An 18,732-nucleotide genomic window follows, 5' to 3' on the forward strand; every position below is an offset into this window, starting at 1 on the left:
TAATGAGAAAAGCATGAGATTTTTATTAAGTATAAACTAGCAAGAAGGAAACAGGATGTACATCAAGATAAACAGAATATCTTCTTGAACAATATAACATATGAACAAATGGAAAGATATACAATATTCTGGAATGAGAGCTCTTTGCTATATAAAATGTTAAATATTTCAAATGTAATATATGTTAATTATTACATCAAATTCCTTTTAAGTTACATGACCAAAATTTTATAAGAAAATAAATGTAAAAAAATAGCCAAGAATAATTTTGAATTATGTAAACTAGGAGGCAAGTGATGTGACTTACTAGATATCAGAACGAAAAAAACTAGGAAGCCATTAAAATAAAATGAATATGTCATTAGCATAGGGATATTCAAATAGATAAATGAAAAACCCGAGAGGTTAATATATAATAAGGTTAATATTTCTATTTAGTGAGAAAAAGATAGACTCTTTAGTAAACAGGGCTGGCAAAAATAGCTACATATCTGGAAAACCATAAAATGTGAACACTGTTTTGCCTCATATAAAAATTGATTCCAAGTGAGGAAATACTTGAAATAAAACAATGAGGTAACATGGTTTTGGAAGAACCTAAGTGAGCAGAGATAAATTCAGGAGGCCTGGGGAGCTCAGCATCCCCCTTTTCCCAGTTTCTCAGGACGTCAGTGCTCCTTGGGGCTCACAAGGGATGAGCTCCCCTGGCTCCTGTGACACCAGGGCTTAGCTGTTACCCACTCCCCTGCACATGTAAAGTGACAGGGGTCCTTAGACACCCCACCAACCCCAGCTCTGCAGTATGGCAGGGGGAGTGGTGCCCCCCCATATCTTCTGTGAGCTACAGATTACAGAATTAAACAACCCCTACTTTTCTGTGCTGCATCAACAAACTGTGTCTGTGCACTTTGGCAGGTATCATCTAAGGACTGGGCAGGCTCATTAAACAACTATTAGAATCTCAGAAGCTATAAAGTAAAGACACACATATTCTATTTTACAGAAATAAAATATTCATATGATAAAATGTATCATGAACAATGTAAATAGAGCAACTCTTATTTGGGGGGAAATTGCTAATAATATAAATCATACGAAGATGTGACAAATCCATCCGAAGGGGAAAAACAACCCAATAGGAAAATGGGAAAATATTGTGAAGAAGCAATTCACAGAAGCGCAAATCTAAATGACCTGGGAACTTATGGCAATATGTGCAAACTTACCATCAGAGACATGCTGATTATAGTAACAATGAACTACCATCTATACTTGGTAGACAGGCTAACGTAACCACTGCCACCAGCAGAGATACAGAAAGTGGACACCCGCATATATTACATAAAACATAAATTGTTACAGCTTTTAGAAAAAAGTCATAGTTCATGATAAGATCACATTTATAGGTTCATGTAAGGCTGTGTGTATGAAAAACTTTTAAAAGGAGAAGAAAAGATGAGGAAGGCTACAGCTTGATGAGTAACCAGGAGCCGAGTGGTCTAGACCCAGCACAGAAACACCTCAGATGGAGGGCCACGTTTGGTTAGGTCACCCTTAGGGACGAGGCAGAGAGGAGAGGAGATGCATACTTTCAAGAGAGAAATCCAAGTCATACTATTCATCATGAACTCACTTCTGCATTGGATATAGAAAGCTGGAAAAAAGCTGCTCTGAACGTAACAACAAAGAAAAAACCCACAATCTATAAAATGATACCTTTTCTTGAACATACCAGAGAGCTGAGATCGTAGGACAAACAAGAAGCCTGAAATCTGAGGGAAGAGGCCATCCAAGGACAGAGAACACAGGAGGGTGGCTTAGCCCGGGAGGAGGAAGCCAGGGCCAGGCACGTGGGGAAGAGGACCCTACATTCCAACATGGTACTGAGTGTGAACGTGGGCTGGCTCAAAGCAGAGAACTGCCGGGGCCCCGGGCTCAGGGGGAGTTTGCAGGCACTCGCAGGCATGTCTCCATGGCCTCCATGGGCGCTCAAGAGAAAGATGGTGGGCGGGGGCGGGAAGGGCTCCTCCCTGGAGGAGAGTGGCCGTCACTGTGGGAAGGGCATGTCACACAGCTGCCGGTGGAGGAGTAGCAAGAGCTGTCACCCAGCGCAGGTGCAGACCCACCGAGAGTGGAGGAAGGATACCCTGGAGGAGGGGCCAGAAATGGCTCCAGGCCGAGCCCTTCACCATTGAAGCCTCCTATACAGCAAGAGGGGCAGGGACTCCTCCCTGGCACGAGACCCCCGCACAAATACGCGAGGCAGAGATTGGCTGCCATGAGGGGATCACAGAGGACCACTGAGAAATTCCCACCTGTGAGACCCAGGCACACACAGGCCCACCCAAGACTGAGGCTGAACCAGGACCACAGAAGCCCGCCAGCCCCTGCACAGCCCCCCATTACCTGACCAGCAAACACTAACACACAAGCAGAGCAATCCACCACCAGATAGGGCCAGAGCTTGGAGAGGCCAGCCATGGCTCAGGCACGCAGGGAGAGCTTCAAGCTGAGGGTGCAGCAGGACCATGGAAAGCTCCCCGTCCTCTGGTCCCACCCTCAGCTCAGGGGAATTCTGGAGGAATTCGGAGCTAGTGGTCAGAAGGAAACAGAACAACAACAGGACCCAAGCACAGCTCAACTCCTGAGGCTGAGGGTAACTCAGCCTCCCGTCCCAGCAGCCAGGCAGAAGGGGTGTGCCCGGTCTCAGTCTTCCTCTCCACACCTAATATCAAGCCTTCGGTTAAAAGTAATGGGCACAAAAAAGCAAGGAAGAAAGACACATGCCATTTTCAGGAGACAACATGGTGAACAGACCCAGACTCAAGTGGTCCAGACATTTTTACCCTCAGATAGGTATCTTTAAATAACAGTGATTAGTGTGTTAAAGGCTCTGGTGGAAAAGACGTGAAGAGACGGTGCATTTCAGCAGAGACGGAAATTGTAAGAAAGAGCCACATACAATGCTGATCCAACAAACACAAATCCCAGGATAACACAGATGAAGAATGCACCTAACAGAGTCGTCAGTAGACTCAGTACCACCAAGGAGAGAACCAGTGGATTGAAGCAACAGGACAATGGATATCAGCCAAACTGAAATACAGAGAGAGCAACAGTGAAAATCCAGTTGGTATCATTTGATGGCTGTTCCCTCATCCATCAGCCTCTCCGGGCCTCAGTGTCAGTCAGTGTCTCACTGGACATTTCTTCCCTTTCCCACCAATGCCCAAGTATAACTGCAGATAACAAGAACTGACAGCCTTGAACAGGAACCCTGGAAGCATCAGCTTTAACCAAAAAAGGCTAGAAGACACTCAATATAGATCCTGCCTACTCATGTCTGCCAAGGCGAGGAACAAAGCATACAATTTTCTGGCGCCCACACAGAAAAAGCGAGGGGGCATTTACATGAATATATTATATTTTATACTCATCACTTACATTCTTAACCACATGCAGATTCTACTTTCCAAACGTCCCTCACCAGTACTCAGACCCTTTCCAGCTCTGGCCTTAGGCAATGTAAGCCTCCGTTTTGTTAACTACAATAAAGCAATTACAATAAATATCTTCATAAGACGATGTATGTAAAGAACCTAAACAATGCTCGGAACCGAATTGGCACCTAATAAATGGACACTCCTGCTCTAGCTTTGACTGAGGTTATTTTTATTATGCATTCATATTCTCAAACAGCTAAGGGTGCCTCAACATCACAAACTGTATGGAAGTTACAAAGTCTCTTTCCCTGGAGAGCAAGATAAACACCCATCTGCCTGACCTGGTGCAGGTGAACTGTCGCACTGGCAGGAAGACAGAACAAATCATGTCCGGGTGGCTCTCAGCCCTCCAGCCCTTGGATTATTCCCGCTAAGCATATTCAACCTTCTAAAAGCCTCCTCTGTATTCACTCCCATAAGACAGCTTGTAAGAGGAAGTGGAAACCTCCAAATATATTGTTCATAAGTAAATCATGCCAATATTTACAGATCTATTGGGGAAAGTATATACTGGTCCACTTAATTATAGTAATGATACTATCCTGTTAAGCTTCTATGAAGACAGAATAAATAAAATATTTGAATAACTTCACCAAATCAATTTAAAAAAAGAATTATCCAGCTCAACCTGAATCTAAGACATGTAATATGAGAGTTCTCGTCTGATTCCCTCTTGTTTTTTGTCCTTGTTGTACATTAAATATATATTGTGTTTGAAAATGATCTGGGGCAAATGGCAGCATGTTAATGGTTGGACATACCAGAGCAATTCATGTAAATATGAAAGTAATAATTAATTTCAACTGCAGAAGAGCAGATTAATCACTTGTGCAAACTGAAGTTTGCAGGTAATTTGTCAATGTTTATGTCAGGAAAGCTCTAGAGTAGCTTTAATCCACACATCTGCATTAAAAATTTTTAATGATATTTCAGATGATATTAATCAAATATGAGAGAATAGAATTTGGGCTCATACAGCAGTTTTCATAGCTGAGATGGCTCCAAGCGCTTGGCAAATTAATGACCAAGGTGTGCCACGACTGGTAAATATAGTAAGGTCATGGGCCTGTGGTAGCTCACAGCCAACCTGAGATCTTAGAGCTCATTTTACTACTGCAGTGTAGTCTCTTAAGGTCAGCATCTTTAACAGCCGTAGAAGAAGCCAAGGAAGTCCTATAATACATCATTATGAAAAGGAGCTATGACAGCACAGAAACATTCAGACTGCTCTGTCTAATCAGCACAGAACCCTCGCTGCATCCCTCCAGAGTGATGGGGAATGTATTGCTTAGGGATGGAGATCACCAAGCTCTTTCTCTTCTTTCTTGTTCGTAACATCCAACTCAGTTGGTTTCTCATGGCATTGTCATTTCTTTATTTAGACAATAATTCTAGAATTTTAATTACCCTTGAACACAAGCAAATAATTTTAGTGAAATTTACTGTAGTACAGCTCACAAACTGAAAAGTGTACAAATCGTAAAAATGTGCACAATTGAAGTGCACTAGGTGAAGAATTCTGACAAAGCAAATGCATCTGTGTCACCCCCACCCAGAGCAGGAAATAAAATACTGCCATCGCCCCAGACCCTTCCCATGCCTCCCAGCCCCTGGCCTCTCCCAAAGGCATCTGCTATCCTGACTTTAACACTTGAGATGAGCCTTTGCATTTTAAAACTTTTAGGGAGTTACCCCAATGTTTGAATAGACCACAATCCACTTATCCCTCCTACTCTTTAGATGAGTTGGTTGGTTGGCCCTTTGAGTTGTCATGAAGAGTTTCAGTGTAAAGATTCTTGGACATATCCTTGGGTGAACGTTTGTCCTCAGTTTGGTGGGATATGTTCCTAGGAGTAGAATTGCTGGTGGCACTGCTTGTGTATGTCCCGTTTTAGAACATTGCACACGTGGATATTTCCTTCCACCGGCAGTGGCTGAGAGTTCTAGCTGGTCCCGCACTCCCCCTGACTCCCACTGCTAGCCAACCTGTATTTCAACCACGCCAGTTGGGTGGTGACTATTGGGATCTCATTGACTGTAAGTTGCATTTCCCTATGGTTAATGAGGTGGACACTTTTTCATGTATTTATTGACTTTGTATAGCCTCTTTTGTGAAGTGGCTGTTCAGTTCTCTGGAGTGTATTTCCATGGGATTGTCTGTCTTTTATTGATTTGTAGAACTTCTTTATATATTCTGGACATAAATCCCTGGTGCCGTTTGCATTGCAAATATCTTCTCCCAGTCTGTGGCTTGGTCTTTTCACTCTGCTAATGGCGTCTTTTGATGAAAGTTCTTAATTATAATAAAGGCTAGTTTATAAATTTTTCCTTTATACTCAGTGTTTTGGTCTTCTTTTTAAGAACTCTTTACTCATCCCAAGGTCATGAAGATATCCTCATATTTTCTTTTAGAGGTTGTGTTGTTTTCCTTTCATATTTAGATCTGTAACCCATCTGGAATTCATTTTTATGAATGATATGAAATATAGTCAAAATGGGTTTTATTTCAGGGAAGTAATAGTGAATAAACCACAGTGCCTGACTTCAGAGACTCTGCTTTCTAATGAGGGAAGTGGACAATTGAGCAATTAATTACAATATAGTCGATATTTCTAAGTGATACTATAATGAGAAAAGGAAATGGTTGTGTTAAAACTGTGCTTTGAGTACAACACCTTACTTCGTCTGACTGGTAATGAGAGGCAGGTTTCCTGGCATAGGTAATGTAGACATTTTAGAGAAACGAGAGCAGTATCATTCTGCATAATCATCAACAAGGCTATCCTGCCTTCCCCCGAGGGGGTGAATCCAGGGCATGGGTATCCTGGAACAGTAGAATGAGGGTGTTTCAGCAGAAATGGTGCCCAAGCAAGATGGCACCACAGACCTGAGCAGGAGGGGGGCCGCTTCCCCCAGCAAGTGGCCTGGGAAATTTAGGGCCATGGCAGTATTGTCTTTTATGGGCTATGATGTAATCTCCTTCAGTTATTCTTAAGGCATCAAGTAGATGCTTTTATACTCAGTGAACTGGTTGGTTTGTTGGTCCAAATTTTCTTCACCTTCATGGTCTCTATCCTCCATAGCGCTTTCTTCTGTTTGTTTTGACCACTCTATTTCTTGTTAAGAGGATATACACAATGTATAGTGATCCCTGACTGTCTAAACCCTCCATCCCTTTGCTCCTCCCATGTTTTGAGATACACACAACCAGGCTGAGTGGTGTCATCTTTAACCTATGATCACAAACACAATGCACCCTGAGGGCTGCCGGGCCATCATGGTAATAATGTCATAATAATATACTGCATTTCCCTTATCCATCCTCTTGCCATCCATCTGGGCTTACACCTACACCTCCCCCTCTACTCCATCTTCACCATCCCCCAGGCCCCATTCTTAGTCTCCACTGATGGTTGTGTTTTCTCTTTGACTGAGGAAACGGAAGGAATATGAAGAGGACCCCACAGCATCATAACTACCCACCCGGCATCACCTGTGGCCACGCACTCTGGTCCCCATCCATCCATTATTACAGACAAGTGACCTGTGCTCCTGGGCTAAGCCAGTCAGCCCACCTGTTCACCTGCTCTCATCCCCTCTTGCCCTTCCAAGGATATGGCTCCAAGGATTCTTGATTTTCTCCTCCACATCACTGTACTTTCTTTCTCTGCTTAGTCATTCCCAGCAGCATGCAAACAAGCCATTATTTATTCCATCTTGAAAACATAGGTCTGCTTCTCCTACCACCCTCTGACTAACGTCTCCCTTGCAGAAGAATTCCTGAAAAGGATCGCCTACGCTTTTCATGTCCTTTCCTTCTCCAACCAGGCTTTCACTCGCCCACCCCCACTCTCCTCCAGAAGGGTCTTGTCCAGGGCACCACCATCTCCTCACTGTGGAATACAATGGGCCTTTCTTGAAGGCCCATTCAACTCCTCATTTGAAGAGTTGCTTACCCCTTCTTACCTAAAACCCTTCTCTCTCTAGCTTCTAGGGCACCTCCCAGTTCTGGCATATTTTCCCCGAACTCATTGATCTCATCTTCTCCGTCTTCCTTGCTTGTTCTTGCTTTCCTTTCCAGTTCCTTGAGTGCTGGGGCTTCGAGGCGTGGACCTTCTCCCTCTGCTCTTTCCACCTACACTCACACTTCAAGATCTCACCTGCATTCATGCTTTAAAGAACGTCCACACACCAGTGACAGATTTCATCTCCAGCTTAGACCTCTTTCTTGGACCTGGACTCCAACTCTCTGGGTGACTTTTGTACCTGGATTGCTAACAGACACTCAGTGCATCTAAAGCTGACCTCTCCACCTGTCCCTTCTACCTGCCCTTTCTGTAGCCCTTGCCACACACACTCCATCGATCAAAACTCTGTTCTGTTCTTCCCATAGTAACGTTGAAAACCAAGGTGTCTCTCTTATCTCCTTTTTCTCACTTTTGTGTAATCCAAACTGTTGGAAAACTCTGTTGTCTTTTCCTTCAAGTTAAATTCGGAATCTGAACGCTTCTTATGTTCTGGAAGTCCAGGACCCCACCACCTCCCCAGGGACCGTACTGGGTGGTCTTCCAGCCTCCACCCTTGCCCCATTCTCCAACTCAATAAGTAACCAATTGCTCCCTAAACCGGAAGTCAGGTCCTGGGGTCCCATCCTCCAACCTTCTGATGACTTGTGCTTTACTCTGAGTCAAAGCCCAGGAGGAGCTGACCGACTCTCTTCATTTCTCAGGCTTCCTCTCATACTCCCCCTCCTTCCCTCGCTATGGTCCCACCCCTCACTCTTCCCAGATCTTCCTCCTGCTGATCTCAGCCATCCTTCTGTATCAGAGCCAAACCCTCTTCCCTCAGCCCAGGACGCTTCTTCCCCAGACAGAGTGCCAGGCTCACTCCTTCACCCTGTTGGAGATTTTGCAAAAACGTGTCTCCTCAAGTATGAGATCTATCATGAACAGTTTATTCAAAATTGCTACCTAATCCCCCGATAGCCAGCATTCCAGAAATCCCTTACCTGGATATGTTTTGTCTTAGGTCTTATTACCTTCTAGCATATCATAAAATTTACATGTCAGTTATATTTATAGCTAATTGTATAGAATATATGCTCCATGAGGGCAGAGATTTTTGTCTATTTTTTTTTTACTAGTTTTTTTTTTCCATGAGTTTCTAGAATAAAGACCAGACCAATAGCTGCTCAGTAATGTTTGTTGAATGAACACATATTCCGGGCAGGTCATCTGGGGTATAGAGAAGAGGGTTCGAATTGTATCATCATAGAGACTGTTCTATTGTCCACATGATTTAAGGAGAATCAGAAATTTTATTGAAGAGAAAAATTAATGCCAGAATCCAATATATATTACTACACCAAACCATATGTACATACATGTGCAAACACACATACACAAAAACATGGGTAATTTTTATTCAAGGTAAAAAATTCCCAAGTTTAAAAGTATCTGTAAGGATTGGATATAGTGATAGAAAACTTAGATTGATCCTACCTAATGACAAAAGAAAGCTTTTAGAGAATGCATGACCCTTGAAGAATTAGGATATATTCTGCCTGCAAATGCTTCCTATTTCCTTGACAAAGTAAGAATCATTATATCTTCCACAGGGTTATCAAAGCCACTTGGGCTCAGAATCAATTACATATGATATTTTGAAACCTTTCCAAATGGTGCCCACATGCCAAATTTAAAACATGTAAACTACTGAATAGCTTTGTGAGAAAGCATCTTTGCAGTCATTGTGTAGTTTCTGAATTTTTCAGCAGTGGGTTATTTCTCCTGACCATCTGGTACTTTAGTCCTTGTTTGTTCACAATGTTTTCATTGTGAGGTTGAAAAAAAAGTATATGTCTTTTCAGTCCAATTATTAAACTCCTTGAAGGAGGGATACAGAACACTCATCTTTGTGTTCTTCCATTTCTAGAGCCTATAATAGATGATCAATAAATATCTGTGTCTTAATTATTATTTGAAAACACTGAACTCACTTCTATCCACCAGGACCCCAATTTAGCTTATTGTGTAACTAATATTCAGCTAAGGCTGGTCCACAGATGAGCTGTGGTCACTTCTGGTTGATATTCAAACTCGTTCTCTGGAAAACCTCCTTGCAAGTGGCCCTAAAGGAGCCTACATAGTCACATGCCACGTGCCATCGTCAGTTTGCTCCACCCACAGGCCATTAATGTGACAAGTCAGGCAAAAGAAGCAAGGTACAAATTGTGGGAAAATACCTAAACATGACAGGATCCTTCCCTGGAAGGAAAAAAGAGAGCAGAGCAAGCAGTTTTATTAAGGCCAAAATGAAAAGGTCCTGGAATTTTAAAAGCAGGAAACTAGATGACAATTTTTTTCCTTTCACTTTTGAACATAAAATGGGCTAATGTGATGAAGAAAGTACTAGGTTATTAATGTTACCATGAAATGGAAGTGGAGGGACATTAATCATCATAGGTTAGTGTGTGTGTCTGTTTCTGTGTGTGGCTGTGTTTGTGTGTCTGTCTGTCTATGCGTGTCTATGTGTTTATGTATGTCTGTGTTGCTCTGTTTGTGCATATGTGTGTGTCTGTTTCTATGTGTGTGCATATGTGTCTGTGTGTTGCTGTGTTTGTCTCTGTGTGTCTGTTTCTATGTTGCTGTGTTTATGCTTGTCTATCTATGTGTGTCTACGTGTGTGTATGTATGTGTTTCTGCATGTGTGCGTGTCTGTTGCCGTGTTGCTGTGTTTGTCTATGTGTCTGTGTTCCTGTGTGTTGCTGTGTTTGTGTGTCTGTCTATGTGTGTCTGTGTTTGTGTGTGTCTGTCTATGTGTGTCTGTGTGTCTATGTTCGTGTGTCTTAGTTCAGTGAAGGTCTTTTTATTTTGTTAAGATGCAAATACTTCACTTTTCCTTTCACAATATCTGAAAATTTTAACTGACATCTAATTTCATTGTTGAAAGGGAAACTGTTCTACTAATATCTGATGCTTGGTGTTAACTACTCTCATTCTTGGAATTATTTAAAATTCCATTGAAGGTACAAACTTGAAATGAGACTTTTTTGAGGAACTCAAGCACGCAGAATTGAGATCTGAAATCTGCTGTTTTGTGCAGATATAGCCTAAGATAGGAAGTTAGGGTTTGGGTTGCTTTAGTGGAAGGGAAATGATTCATATCAATGCTGGTATGTATTAGGTGCCCTAAATTTAGCTTTCCTCTTGGTTTAAAGCCTAATATTGATATGGTTATATGAAACTTATACTAAACAGCAATTTTCTTGTTCCCTTGTCCTGTCACTCATTTATCTACCACACTTTCATTAAGTATCTGTTAAGACATATTTAGTACATAAAATAAAATCTGAGTTGACTTCATAGAACATGCTCATTCGGGAAATGTTGCACCATCAACTAAGTAAGAACAAAGGGTCTCAAAACCATCGGATTTGGAGACAAAACACAAAGAATGCTGGAACGATATTACAAACGAACCCATGTCCTTTGGCCCTCCAGGAAAACAGATGTATATTTACAACAAAAGGTGTTTCAGAAATAAAATTACTTTGGTACTCTGCATCTCTTTACTTATTGTCATATGTTACAAAATCATAAGGCAACTTAATACTGCCTAAAAATAAATCTCAGGGTAAAAACCATAACTAAGTATTCTTACTGGAAACTGAGGAAAGAAAGCTGAAATGTTCCACATTTGTATATACATAGAGAGAGAGCATTTTAAAATTCTTTATCAATTTGCACTAAATATCCATGAATTCTTCCTGATATGTATCCTGAGGTCCCTTCACAAGAGTGCATCTGAGAAACAAAGATTAAGAAAATAATAGGCCCTGCATATCAGGCTGCTTTGCTGCTGGGTGGGGTATTTAGATGACCCAAAGATCACCACAGGAACCTCCCCTCAGACTCTGTGGGACAGTGTTTGACATGCAAGTGGGCTCTGGCTTTTAGGAACCTTCGTGATGGTAGTCGCTTTACAAAATGCAATAGCCTGCAATTTTCATCTGAGAGCAAAAGATTGTAAACTTAGTTTAAGAAGCAAAATTATTACTTGGAAAATTGGAAAACATTATTTCTGGGTGTGTCTGGGAGGGTATTTCCAGGATTAGCATTTGAATCCATAGGCTGAGGAAAGGAGATGGCCCTCCCCAATGTGGTACGTGTCATCCAAACACTGAGGGCCCCAATGGAGCAAAAAGGCAGAGGATGGGCGAATTTTCTTTCTGCTGGAGCTGAGACATCCATCTCCTCCTGCCCCAGACATCAAAGCTCCTGGTTCTCAGGCTGTAGGCCTCAGGCTGGGAGTTATACTGTTGCCTCCCTGGTCTGGTTTCCAGACCTTCTGACTTGGACTGAGTTACACTCCTGGTTCTCCAGCCTGCAGATGGTGGATACTGGGACTTCTTGTCCTCCAAAACCACGTGAGATAATTCCCATAATAAAGCTCCTCTTATATCTCTCTATATCATACTGGTCTGTTTCCCTGGAGAACCCTGACTCATACATTCAGACTGTTGGCAGAATTCCTTTCTTTCTGGCTGTATGACTGGGGGGCCCCTGGCTTCTAACTTGCTGTCAGGTAGAGGCTGCCCTCAAGTCCTAGAGGTGACGGCCTGTGGTCTCCTGACATGTGGTAGCTCCTTTCTCCAAGGCCGGCAGGATGGTCTTTCTCCAGTCCATGACCAAGTCCTGTAGAATAAGGCACCTCACCATCTTGGCCACATAACATAACCTAATCAAGAGAGTGCCATTTGTCATCTGTGTTGTTCTCTCTTGGTTAGAGACACATCACAGGTCCTACCCACACACAGGGGACAGAATTCCACGGGGCATGACTCACTGAGGTCACCTAGCAGTTTGCTACTCAATGTCCAAGAGCACTGGATAAATTACAAGGGGTTGTGAGCCCCACACCACAGAGCTAAAATTGAATTTTGCCTTTAGATCATTTTGAAGTCAAACCACCAAAATACATGTTTTAAGTGTTCCATTCAGATTCTACAATATTTACTTTCTGATTCATAATCCAACTACTTCCTTATTGGATTATTATCATCTCATTATAACCCACAAGTTCGACAATGCTCCCTCTTGTACTTTCTTTCCTTTGTGAAGAAAACTGTTCCAAAAGTAACAATAAACACAGGGAGTTCACTGAAGTGGTGGTAGTACATTGGGTTACTGGTTTGTTTCCCCTTATTACGCATGGGAAGAATTTTACTTCTATGGTGGACAACTTTAGGGAAGGCATCTCCATCAGTGGAAACAAACTCACCTTTGATGACCTTTGTTCAGTGGCATGTGGCTGTGGATTTACCCTGGAGCAGAAATTTGTGATTCAAAGCAGTAAACCCACACTTGTGTTCCTCAAGGTATTAATGGTGCACATTGGGTGAAGGGGGTTGAAGGTTGGGGATGGGAAATGTATCCAAATCAAAAACGAATTGTGAAAATGAGTTTTAGGAAAACCTGAACAAAACAACAATAAAATTCTGTTACACTACACACCTGTTAGAATGGCCAAAATCTGGGACACTGGCAGCAGCAAATGCTGGTGAGGATGTGGAGCAACAGGAACTCTCATTCCTGGCTGGTGGGGATGCAACATGGTGCAACCACTTTGCAAGGAGGTTTGGCGGTTTCTTGCAAAACTAAACATACTCTTACCATACGATCCAGGAATCTTGTTCCTTGGTATTTACCCAAAGGAGATGAAAACTTATGCCCACACAAAAATCTGCACATGTGTCTTATAACAGCTTTATTCATGATTGCGAAACTTGGAAAAGCAACCAAGTTGTCCTTCAGTTGGTGATGGATTAGTAAACTGTGGAGCATCCAGACAATAGAGTATTATTCTGAGCTAAAAAGAAATGAGCTGTCAAGCCATGGAGAGACATGGCAGAAACTTAAATTCATATTCCTAAGTGAAAGAAGACCATCTGAAAATGCTACATACTGTATGATTCCAAGTCTATGACATTCTGGAAAAGGCACGACTATGGAGACAGTAAGAGGATCAGTGATTACCAGGGGCTGTGGGGAAGAGGAGAAAAATAGGCAGAGCACAGAGGATTTTCAGGGCAGAGAAACTACTCTGTATGACACTATAATGGTGAATACATGTCATTATACATTTGTCCAAACCCAGAGAATGTATACCTAGATTGAACCCTAGTGTCTACTGTGGACCTTGGGTGAGGATGACGTGTCCATGCAGGGTCATCAGTTGGAACAAATGTCCTATCTGGTGGGGATGTTGATAATGGGGGAGGGTATGCATGTTTGGGGTAACGGAGTAAATAGGAAGCCTGTCTGTCTTCCCCTCAATTTTGTTGTAAACAAAATTGCTCTAAAAATATTGTGTTCTAATAAAAAAAATTTTTTAAATTAAGCAGATGTCTTTCTGTCGGTGCTGGTTACTTTATGAAATTTTCAAAGACGTGACTACAGCTCTCCATAGCTATAGAAGTTTTTTGAACAAAACAATCATGTGACACACCTATTAATACTCCATGGGAGAATCTTCTATTGTTATGTATTTTATTTATCAAAACCCCTAAATTGGAAAGTGATAGTAAATATTAACCAGGTGTCTACGTCTGGTGACACTCAAGACCTGTTTACAGGTATTGATGTGTCAGACTTTGCAGTGACCCAATGGTAGCAAAATGGTCCAACCAGTTGGCAGCCCCCTTGCCTGCTTTGTTGAACCAGGAAGCTGAAGTTCTTTCCTCTAAAATTAATAGCTTCTTTATTTGCATAAAGACCTCCTTTGGTTCAGCTTGCAGAGGCAATTAATTACATTAGAATACCTCAAATATAGGGTTTCTTCATTGGGCTAATAATCCTCTGATAGGAACCATGAATTTCCTCTCTGTTGTCTTTTGCTAATGACCATGGTTTGTAAACCGTGGAATCCAGTGTATGGGGTGGGTGTGTATGGAGATTTTAGAAGAAAGAATACCATGTAAATACTGACTTAGGTACCAAAATATGATAACGTACATATTTAAAAGTGGATTCTTTGACTTGGAGCAAGATCATCTGCATTAGGAAAAACCCAGCTTGTCAACAGACTCCAAATAAGAATGGGCTTAGAAAAAGGTAGCAGTTTATCCTTTCTCACTTATTTAAATCCAGAAGCAAAGGGCCCAGAGCTGTGACGGCCATTCTGCTCCTCCTTCCAGCTTCCTCTTTACCTTTCCCAGGTGTGGGCCAATCCCCATGCTTCAAAGTGATGCTCTGTGCGCTCTAGGGAATAGGAGGGGAGCAGGAAACAGAGGAGGAGGGCAAAACGTTCACTCCAATTGTCTCTTACGCTAACCAAGCCTAACTGCCAGGTCGTGCATAACTGTACTGTTGCTGCATAAAAATGACCACAGCTGTAACAGTTAAAACAGCACCTACTTCTGGGCTTCCCTGGTGGCGCAGTGGTTAAGAATCTGCCTGCTAATGCAGGAGACACAGGTTCGAGCCCTGGTCTGGGAAGATCCCACATGCTGTGGAGCAACTAGGCCTGTGTGCCACAACTACTAAGCCTGCGTGTCTGGAGCCTGTGCTCCGCAACAAGAGAGGCTGCGATAGTGAGAGGCCCGCGCACCGCGATGAAGAGTGGGCCCCGCTCCCCGGAACAAGAGCAAGCCCTTGCACAGAAATGAAGGCCCAACACAGCCAAAAATTAATTAATTAATTAATTCATTTTAAAAAAACACAGCACCCACTTCTTATCAATAGTTCAGTTCCAGCTAGAAGTCTGGCCTGGCTTAGCTGGTCTCATGCTTATGGTTTCACAAAGCTGAAATCAAGAGGCCAGACAGGCTGTGTTCTCATTTAGAGCTCAGCATCCTTTTCTAAGCCCATTCAGGTTGCTGGCACAATTCAGTTTTTTGCAGTTGTAGGACCAAGGTCCCCATCTCCTTGCTGGCTGTCAGCTGGTGGCAGTTCTTAGCTATGGATCCCCCAAGTCCCGTCCCGGGTGTCCCTCTCCGTCTTCACAACCAGGCATGAAAAATTTCCTTCGCAGTCTCTTCTGCTGCAAATGTTTATTGTGAGGGGCCCAGTTCCTTTAAGGCTTCACTAGATTATGTGGGGTTCCCCAGGATAATCTCCCTCTCTTAAAATCAAGGTGTGTATAACCTAACATAATCACGGGAGAGCTAGCCCATCATTTTCACAATCCTGGGGATTATATGGGGCTTGGATCAGCAGGGAGGAGTCTTGGGGCATCTTAGAATTCTGCCTACCACAGTAGTCCAGGAAATATGGTCTTCATTCTGGGTGGCTTAAAACCTGGGACCCAGACTTTTTTGAAGAGCCAGCAGCCTCCGCCAGAGAGATTATTCCTGTGCATGGTTTCATTCATCATTAGTGCTTGAAAGGAATGACAGCAGTCTCTGCTGTTCTTCGTGAAAAATTTGATTAAAACAGAGAAGAGGCCAAGAAACACGGTCTTCCACTAATCACTGAGTTGTCTTTTCCAGGACCAGTGAGGTTTCAGATGACTCTTTGACTAGCCCACAACTTTGCAGGTATCTTATAATTTGAAGTGCTCCATTCTTTGGTTCTTGCTCCTGGAATGTGTCACTGTCTCCATTCTCTCATGTTGTATTTTAACGTAAGGGAGCATTCTTGTGTACCATACCAATTGTAATTCAGGGGAAACATACAGGTTTAATACACGTTAGGGAAATAGTTTGAAATAGTTCTCTCTTTCTGAGAGAATGGAGTCATGTTTCCCATAGAAGATTGTAAACCGTATTGTCCAAAGACAGCAACAGCACTATCTCCTGTCCCATATGTTCTTGTGTCCTGTGAATTCAACTCCCCTTCCATTTGGAGGTGGAGCCTATTCCCCGCCACCCCCTTGAATTGGGATGGAACTGAGTTAACTGAGTGATACAGTAGCTTCTAGGGCAGAAAAGGCCACGCTACCCTGCCTGTGTCTCCCGCGACCCTGCCCGCTGCAGTGCTGATCACCACCTGAGATGTCCTGCTGTACGAGGCCGCCATGTTGTGAGGGAGACCGGGCTGCTTGGGAGGAGACTCTGAGGCAGCAGAAGGGACAGGTTCCCAGTCTGCCCCCGGGTTCCTCCTCCCTGTGGTCCAGCACCCGCTGCCCTGAGACTGCAGATATGTGAGGACTCATGCCAGACAAGCCCTTCCCAGACTGTTGCAAGCCCCTGCATCGTGGGGGAGCGGAGGGTGTTACCAGGAGGAGCTAATTGGAACATTCCTCTGTTCAGAACTGACAAACTGATTTGCCTAGAAGTAACATAGAAGCCTGTCTGCTCTGAGGATTTTCAAGACAAAATACAGATGCATTTGCTGTTTCAGTCAAAGACATGCTGGGGATTTGAACATCTACACACTCTCACGGTGCAAGAGAAGACACAAAAAATCTAACCATCATTTTTCATTCACATTTAACAGTATCAACTCTGAGTCACAATATAAGGTGAGAAGATCACTGCTACAATGTTATGTATAAGTATAAAGAGTTGTGAAAAACAGGGTAATGATAATCTAAAATTTTAATAGTAGTAAATAAAATAAAATTTTAATCGACGTATGCTTTCAGGAATTTTGGAGGCATACCTATATTCATTGATTTCTTCTAGTGTATGAGTCCCCCAGGAGTTTTGGGGTCATAAGCAATCCACATTTATTTGCAGAGTAATGCACTCAACCTTATTCCTTGATAAATGTACCTTTTAAAAATTTTTTAAGGAGGTGGAATTTTTGCTCTTAATCCCTTCCAAATGGTAATCAGAGAAAATGGAGTTTTCCTGAGTATTGGTAACGTATACTAACATAAGTGTTAATGTGAACAAACCAAAGTGTCCTCGTATGTATGGATAGGCTTTCTCAGGAAAGTTTGATGAGCTTGGAATTCCATTCTTAGATAACAGTGTCAAAGGGTCCTCTCTGTACGGTGAATAGGATTTTGTCTAAAATGAGTTATTAACAAGATGAAAGATACTGTGCTTAAAGTCTATTTTTAGCTGCCTTTGTCTGAAACGACCTTAAACATATGATTCATGACAAAATGTAATCCCTTTTCAAATATCTCATGTGCTCACTTCATGCATTTTAAGCCCGGGGCACTTCTAGCCTGGAGCCCTTTCCACCAGGAAGTGGAGTGTCAGCTGGATTCCACATATATCTCTTTTCAAAGTTCCCATACTAATGCAAACATTTACTTCCTTTTTGATTCATCGCCATTAAGGTTATGGGAAATTGAGTTCAGCAGCCACGTTAAATGCCGACGGAAAGAAAGAGAGAGAGAGAGAGGGAGAAAGGGAGTGACTGAAGCCCTGATCTCTGCAGGAAAGGAGGTCCAAGTGACCACTTAAAGCAGAGCACTGGAGAATAATTTGATGCCATTTTTAACGTTAATCCTTTGCTTCTGTAACTCTGCCAGAAAAGATGAAAATACTCCATACAGTATTTACTCCAGTCCTTGCACATTTACTCCTCAATAATTTTTATTCCTGTTTCATCATAGGGAAAAATCATTCTATTAGACTAATTGAGTGACCAGAAAAATAAAGATGATTAAATAAAATTTCTGGAATTGAGTGTTTTTTAAACTTTTTTTGTTATTTCTAACATGTGAAGATATAAAGACAGTAATTTTTTTGTGAAAATCCCTTATAGAGTGTTATATATATAAATTATTGTAATCTGTTTAATTGTTAATTAGTATAAATGATACCTTTAAGGTATTAAAAAGAAGATCTTTTGAAATTCCACTCCTGGGTATATATCCCAAAAAAACCCAAAAACGTTAATTCAAAAAGATACATGCACCCCAATATTCACAGCAGCACTATTTACAAGAGCCAGGACAGGGAAGCAACCTAAGTGTCCATCAACAGATGGGTGGTTAAAGAAGATGTGGTACATATATACAATGGAATATTACTCAGCCATAGAAAGGAACGAAATTGGGTCATTTGTAGAGACTGGATGGACCTAGAGATTGTCATACAGAGTGAAGTAAGTCAGAAAGAGAAAAACAAATGTCGTATATTAATGCATATATGTGGAATCTAAAAAGGTTGGTATAGACGACCTTATTTACAAAGCAGAAATGCAGACACAGACGTAGAGAACAAATGTATGGACACCAAGGGGGAAAGGGGAGGGTGGGATGAATTGGGAGATTGGGATTGACATATATACGCTATTGATACTATATATAAGATAGATGACTAATG

This window comes from Delphinapterus leucas, chromosome 2, assembly GCF_059928025.1.
Source record: "Delphinapterus leucas isolate spDelLeu-1000000601 "Yukka" chromosome 2, BTC_Dleu_Yukka2, whole genome shotgun sequence".
Taxonomy (NCBI): Eukaryota; Metazoa; Chordata; class Mammalia; order Artiodactyla; family Monodontidae; genus Delphinapterus; species Delphinapterus leucas.